The sequence below is a fragment of the Pteropus vampyrus genome, unplaced genomic scaffold, assembly GCF_000151845.1.
Source record: "Pteropus vampyrus isolate Shadow unplaced genomic scaffold, Pvam_2.0 Scaffold544, whole genome shotgun sequence".
NCBI lineage: Eukaryota > Metazoa > Chordata > Mammalia > Chiroptera > Pteropodidae > Pteropus > Pteropus vampyrus.
The window spans coordinates 339,913-348,067 of record NW_011889325.1 but is presented as its reverse complement, the minus strand read 5'-3'; the positions used below and the strand labels follow the sequence as shown (position 1 = coordinate 348,067).

Below are 8,155 nucleotides of genomic sequence, written 5' to 3'. Positions count from 1 at the left end.
CAAGTTACTAGACCTCTGGAGGCTCAGGTTTTTCATCTTACACTTGAAATGTCAGTAATACTCATCTCCTGGGCATAGAAGGATTAGATGAGATTGTGTGTATGTAATACTACAATGTTTGGCACATAATAATTTCTCAATAAATGTTAGCAATTGTCCTCATTATTAAAGTTCACTTTATACATATATATATAGAGAAAAAGTGAGCTTTAATATATATTTTATATATGAATGTATATATATGGGAGAGACCTGGAAAGATAAAATGAAGATTTATGATCACTTTGCAAATTTCCCAAATAAAAGCAATAGTGATTTGATTCATAATTATTACAATCGTTTCCATTGACATGTCATACAAATTGGATCCAAATGGTCAGTCCCCCTGTTCTCTGGTATGTGTTTTATTGACTATAAAAAGAACAATGGCTGCCATTTATTGAGCCCCTACTTTGCGCTGGGGCTTTTCACTCGATGCTCATAATAAGTCCATAAGGTGCCACAATTCAGATGAGAAGGAAGGTTAGGGAGTTAAGCAACTTACATAAGGTCACCCAGCCAGATCTCTAGTTCCGTGCTCCCTATACTTGCCGTAATGTCTATTATGTTTATTCCCAAAATACTCTTGATTTAAGAAACAAGAACCAGGCTCCAAGAGGCTGGAAATGAAATTGTACCAGTCAATGCCGGCAGCCTATATTTATCTTAAGATTGTAAACTTCATGGAAAACCGGTAGCCTTAGGAAGAAACTGTCAATCTCAATTAAGATGTCAACATATCAGATGAGGAAGATACTGCCATGAAGCCTATTGTTGAATTCGTGTCAGGTGAAGGCTGTACTAATTACTGCATGATCCAAATGTGTTTGTTCCCTACTCCTCCCAAACTAAGGTCATCGAATTATTATGGCATGGTGGTTTGCACTATTTTGGATTCTGCCAAGTGGCAGGTGGCCTGACAAACATGCGACTCAGCATGTTTTGTTGGGTCCCCACAGCTGTGCTGCCAATCAGTTCGGGATGGCTGCAAGTTAATGCTAATTAGCTTCTGTTGATCTGCATATTCCAACAGCCTCCAAGGATTCCCATTTTGATATGCAAGATTGCCAGTTGGATATGTGATCGAAGTAAGAAGGAAAAAAAAAATTATCTTTCATGCAGGGATATGTGGGTCTGAATCTCCAGCTGAGGCTGTTACCCTTCCAGTTCATGGTTGGCAGCTCTGGCCCTCAGCATGGGGACCTCTTGGCTAGAGGGTGCTGCCGCTCTGCTTATGAAAACAGAAATGATGCTGTAACCTCCTAGTGTTATTAAGAGTAAACATTCTTCCTATCTGGTCTGAAATGGCACTTGCAATTCAGATGGGCAAGGAATCTACAGTTTTCTTTTCTGTCTAGTTTAAGTCTGTTTATTTCAAATCTTCTAAACACAAACATATCAGTAATGAAGAATTATTTCCTGTGGCATGCACAGAACACTAATTCTAAACAGTCACTTTCAAAATTATTGGGTATCGTCAGATAAATTGCTTTACCTTTCTGGACCTCAGTTTCCTCAAATGCAAGGTTAGGAGGCTACATTAGAGTTATTAAAGGAGGGAAAGAATATGACAAAGATAGCAAAATGTTGGACACATATCTGTCCTTGAATATTGTAATATATTTTTAAGTCAATTAAAAAATAAACAGCTATCTAGTGCATACTCTGTTAGCACATGCACATGGCTGAAGATTCAAATATGAATAAGATCATTCATTTTGCTCTACGGTTATGTAGCAAATGGTCAATTATGATGAGATAAAGTCCCTTCCAACAATGGTAATCTACAATTCAGTATTTTTTTTTGTTTTTTTGTTTTTTTGTTTTTTGTGCTATGACTCAAGGGAACAAAAGTTTCTGACTTCACCATTTAATGGCTTGGTTTTCCCGAGTACATTACTTAACTTCTCTGGGCCCATGTTTCTCCTTTTGTAAAAATAATACACACCACATGTCATTGAGTCAGTTAAATGAAATAATGCTTGTTAAAGTTACTAACACATAGTAGGTATTCAGTAAATAATATTTTCTTGTTTTTCCTTTCAGTGGATATTATTAGAATCACATGAGTCAAATAAATTCTGGCGCACAGGACAGAGGTAGAAGAAAAGAGGTAAAAGGATTTCAGCCATTCTAAGAACTCAACAGGAAAATGCACTATGGGGGCTGATGTATTTAAATTTTGCACCTGTATTTCATCAGGGCAATGAAAATATGATCTCATTGGGTAAACATTACAAAAACAATTTTCAAAAGTTTAACTTGGCTGCAGCCTTAGAAAGTTCTGCTTCCCCGAAGTGATTAAACAATATTTTCTGGAATACATTTGCTAAATATAATTGTAAAGAATTTTTTTTTCTTTTTATATTGTTGGATTTAGGAGGCCCAACTGGATTATAGGAAAAGTTACTAAAGCTATTGCTATATTCCTATTTTATATTTATCACGTTGTATATTTTCATGTTTGTATGTATATGTATAAATGTCTCCATTTCTCTGTGTATATGCATATAACACATGTGAGAATGTTTCTATAGTGTACACATATAAATGTATATATAAATTTATGTTCGTTGATTTGAAAATTGAGTACATGTATACACATATATGTTTTATAATATAGTATCTGCATTTGTAATTTATGTAAGTATTATATTATAGTGGCTAAGCATAGTCTCTGAAACCAGACTTCCAGAATTTGAATCCTAGTTCTATCAATTATTGCTGTGTGACTATAGGTAAGTAACTTAATCTCTGCATCTCAGAGATTATCTTAATTAATGTCTCATTTAAGATATCTATAAAATGAAGATAACTGTATTTACTACAAAGAGTAATTGTGAGGATTAGATTAACATAAATAAAAGTGCTTAAAAATAAATTTGGTACATAGCTTTAGTTGATATTATTACTATTGCTATTGTTATTATGACTAGTTATTATGACTAGTTTGCTTTTTATTAATGCATTTGTTCTGGAATCATTTGACTATGATTTTTTGTTGTTTGTTTAAAACCTGAACAAGTGGAAATTTTAAAAAAGTAATATCAGAGCTTTTCTGTTTTACCAGTGGTATGTACTTTAATTAAATTTTGGAGCATATCATTTCTTTGTTGTGGGAAGAAGCATCTGGATATATGTACCTAGCCATGCAAATGTAACATAACTACTCTCCACCCCACCCCACCCACCACCATCCCTCTTTTTGGAGAAAATAGTGAATAACCTGAATGCATATGTTTTAGACTAAATGGATAAATGTGCTATTTGGCAATGCAAATTGAATGTATGTTTTAGCAAAGCTATTTCTTTGCACACTTTGTTGTTTCTCTGAGAGAAATATTTATTAAGTAGTTTAGGCTGAAAATTACTGTTTGTTTTGACCAAGAGGTATATGCTTTTATTTGATCAAGAGTTTAGTAATAGAGACTCCATGATGATACGAAAAGAGATGCAGGCCCAGCACCTCAAGCTGGAAGAGAAACTAGAGGAAAGAAAACTGTGTGGGCTTGGCACGACTCAGACTAAACTGGATTTGAATCTCAGCTTCGTCTCTTTCTAGCATTGCAACCTTAGGCAAATGGAGGATTTGGAGGTAAATAACTGAGCCTTTCAAACGGTATTGTTGTTGGACTGTTGCCCTCTTGTGTCATTGTCTTGTGGCCATGAAGCCAGACGGCACCTCTGCCAGTGAAAGATGAAGTTTTTTATAAAGAATGTGGACATTTCCATAATCGTCCTAGGAAAAACTTAATCCTTGGACTGAAATGAGGACAGGAGAAAAAAAATTATACATTTTGTAGCTCAGTTTGTTTCTTCAAGAAATCCAGTTAACTATAAAACTAATATTCACTAGACTCCTATTCTGAGTCAGACACTGCTTGGGGTGCTAGAAACAGGATTATAAAACATAATCTCTCTTCTTAAAATGCTCATAATTAAATGGGGGTCATAAATGTGAGAATAAATAAAAGCCATCAGTATGATGGATGCTACAGTAGAGTATAAAAATCTGTGGACGCAGAGGAGGAAATGTTCAATTCTCTCCAGGAATAAGACATCTAAAATGAAATGAAGCTTGAGCTATCTCTTAAAGAAAGAATATGACAAATGAGAAGAACGGGAAAGATGTTTCAAACCAAAAGAACATTCAAAGTCACTGAGGCAAAAGAGTATAGCAAACTCAGAGTGCCTAGATCTTAGGATGTGAAAAGGAAAGTCCCAAGACTTAGGCCTGAAGAATAATAAGCCATACAATGATGACCTATGTATGCCATGCTAAAGTATATAATTTATTTTTCCTAAGAGCAATATGAAACCACTGAAAGATTTGAAGCAGCTGAGATAGTTATATCGTCTCTCAATTTGACATTATTATAGTAATGAGGGCATGGAATAACAAAGGGTAGAACTAAGGAAGTGGTAGTGGAAATGAATACAAAGTAACATTTTTAAAAAAGCTTTAGGGATAACCATCTCTAAGACTTGAAAATTGGTTCATGGAAAGTAAGGGTCAAAGATGATCCCAGGTTTCTTATTTGGAGGTAGTTACATAAATACTGGAATACAGGTGGAAGAGCAAGATGGGAGAAGGACAAGATTTTATTCTGAACATGCTGATACTGAGATGCTTTGGAGATATTCAAACTGATATACAAATTTGGATATATGGATTTGGAGCTAAGGAGAGAGGTTGGGGTGAGATAGAAATTTAGGAATTGACTTAGAGATGGTAATATAAGAGTGGATGAGATAACCTACAGAAAGCCTTTAGAGCAAAATGAGCATATGGACAAGGGAGGAAGCACAGGGAATGACGACATTTATGAGGAAAGATGATTGATGTTCCTGTCAATCATCTAAATGGCATTGATCTTTCGATATACCAAATGAAGCCCTAGATTCACTGAAAGACCCTGAACTAGCCCTATATTGTGTCCTTCCAGAAGCTGTTTACTTTCTCTGCCAAAGTGAAGCCATCCAAGTCAAAAAGAAGTAGCAATTTTGAGTCCACAGAGGAAATAAAGCAATTAATAGAAGAATTAAAACTTTGGTGACTACTTTTTGGAATGACACCTCTCATCTTTACTCCAGCACAATAAGGGACAATGGGATACTTCACTCTTCTTTTAAAATAATTAAGCATTCAAAATACAGGGCTCTATTATACAAGAAAACAGTCATCCATGTCCAACATAACAATATAACAAGACACAAAAAGGCCCTGTTCATACAGTAGTAACAAGTAATATGAACATTTTTTATTTGTTGATTTTTTTAAAAAAACTAATGAATGAAAGACTTCCAAATGATGTGGGCCCTGTGGTTTTTCTCGGACAGTTTAATAAATGAGACCCAGGGCTAATTTAAAGAATTTAGCTGGGAATTTGGAGTGGGGCAAAACTGTAGGATGTTTCTTAAGAATCAAAATCAAGTTTTAATGAGTTGGGTGGAGTCGATACAGCCCTGAAGTTCATTCTCCTCTGCGTGAAGGAAATGATCTCACAGTGATAATACAAAGAATATTCATATGATTCATTTTTTAAAAGTTAATTATAAACGGATTTCATAGCTCTGTAGATTCAGAAAGCACATCTATTTCAGTAATTTGCTTATTCTCCAGAAAGGGACTTTATGATTATTTGGAAAAATGTTTGGTCGAGGATAAATTAAACACAATGAATTTTTTAAAAAGTCATGTCAAGTATAATAAATTTCTTACTCTCAGGAATTTTAGCTCTGATCTCTACTCCGTCATAAGATGAACTTCATGTTAGCCTTCTGCCCCTGTAACTCCAAAAACCCAACATTTCCTAAATCCATCTAAGACACATGCTGAAAATTAGGCTGAAGCTACATCCTTGCTCAGCTCCTTCCCCACCAGAAAATTAGGCTGAAGCTATATCCTTCCTCAGCAGGCCTTCCTCTCTTCTTTCTTGGTAAACTACTCATCCTTCGAAATGCCATAGCTTAGTCTTTTGTGAAGTCATCTCCAATTCACTGTGCCTCAATTCTTTGATCATATCCCTATATAAATATTTATTTTTACTACAATTATCCAGCTACATGTATATCTCTACAGCTGGACTGTGCATAGCTTAATGCCTGCAACACAGTACACATTCAGTACATGTTTTTTGTTATGACATAATTATTCTTCAATCATCACCACCCATATCTATATGTATATGTGTATACATATATGTACATGTCTATCTGTGCTTCTGATTTACTTAGTGAGCTCACAGATATGGTCTCTTGAATCTCAAGACTCAAGATAATCACTTATGACCAGATATTTTTAATCTCATTTTCCAGATAAGGAAGGTGAGAAGAGAGACTCAGAGAAGTCTTTTCCAGTAATCTATGGGAAATAAATGAGACAGAAATCAACTTTTCTTTTGGCTTCAATGCTAATGTAGTGTATTCAATTAAGTAGAATTTTCAGAGCTATGTGCTCATAAATTTATTCTTTAATTTAAATAGAGCTCATGTGTTCAAAATTGAGTTAATCATATCCCTATTTTTATCAGTCATCACTAGTTAATACACATCCTTTTTCTATGTGTTCATAATTTAATATTTCCAATACCCATGAATCTACTACTCATTCACAATTAGTATTTTTTATTTTTAAACATTAAAATTTTGTTGTTTAGTCTTACAGAACTTAATTTTCTTAATTACTAATATTTATCCACACTATTTTGTATAGTTCTAGTTCCTTAATTTTCATTGCTGAATAATATTCCATTGATGAATATAACACAATTAAACCTTTTCTATTCATAGAAAATTGGGTCATTTTCATATTTTCTCTTTACTATTATGAATGATGCTGCCATGAATATTTCGACATTCATTTGAGTATATACCTGGGAATAGAACTGCTAAGTTGTAAGTTATATATTTAACTTTAGGAAAAAAATCCCTCTGTTGCTTTTACAGAGGGATTATAACAATGTATAAACTCATCAACAGGTTATGAGAGGAGAGATTCTCATGATTTATTCTCTGCAATAATTATCATCAGGCTTCTTGAATTTTGTCAGTCAAGTAGATGTGAAATGGTATCTCGTGCTGATTTGCAGTTCTCCAACTGCTAATGAGGTTGAGAATGTCTTTATATACTAAACATATGTATTTTTTATTTGTAGAACTTATTTATGATACAAATTCTGTCATTTATATGCACTGTAAGTATCTTTACCTAGTTTATATCTTGTCTGTTGACTTTCTTAGTAGATGCTGTTTGTGAATGAATGTTAACTGTTAATAGTTTACAACTACATTCTTCTCAAAAGAACTGAACTTAGGCAATAGATCTGCCTCACCCAAACCCTGGGGGGTCCAGCCTGCAGCCACTAACTAATACCATACAGATACAAGATGCCAGTTCCTTTCCTCAAGGCAAAGATTGCTCTGTGATACAAAATTCATGCTTTAGAACTTCCCAAGAAAATTAGGCTGAAGCTACATCCTTGCTCAGCTCCTTCCCCACCCTATACTGGCCTCCTCATTTCCCTAAAAGGTCCCTCCTGAGAGGATGTTCTCAATAAATTACTCAGACAAAATTATCTCAGGTTCTGCTCCTAGGAAATCCAACTTAAGAAACTTTTTTTGAGCCTATGGCCATGCTACCCTGAGTAAGCCCGGTCCTGTCTGATCTCAAAAGCTAAGCGGGGTCAGACCTGGTTAGTACATGGATGGGAGACCACCTAGGAAGACCAGGTGCTATAGGCCTAAAAAACAAGAGATTGTAAACTGACAAGGACCTTGCAATCTGTGAGGTCAACCAAGGGTTGCTTCGCCTAAAAAATAATAAAATAAAAGAAACTTTCTTTGAGATGTATCTTCTGATGAACACTTGTTAATTTTAGTATAGAAAATTTTATCAGTCTTGCATGGATTTCCTTTTTTAAAAATCTCTAAATCTCTATTAATTTTTTCTCCCTATGGTTAGAAAGATTATGATCTGTATTCTCTATAAAAATTTTGCTTTTGACATTTAAGTTTTCAATCATTCTGGAGTTGATTTTTGTATATAGTATGAAGCAGTGATCCAATGATTTACTTATTCACATATAGTGAATAGCTATTTTGTCCAATTTATTGA

At 34.5% G+C, this 8,155-nt stretch overlaps 1 pseudogene; it reads left to right on the top strand.

Annotated features, from left to right (window-relative positions):
• Positions 1–7,663: 7,663 nt before the first annotated feature.
• LOC111733264 lies at positions 7,664–7,782 on the top strand (annotated as a pseudogene).
• Positions 7,783–8,155: the final 373 nt, after the last annotated feature.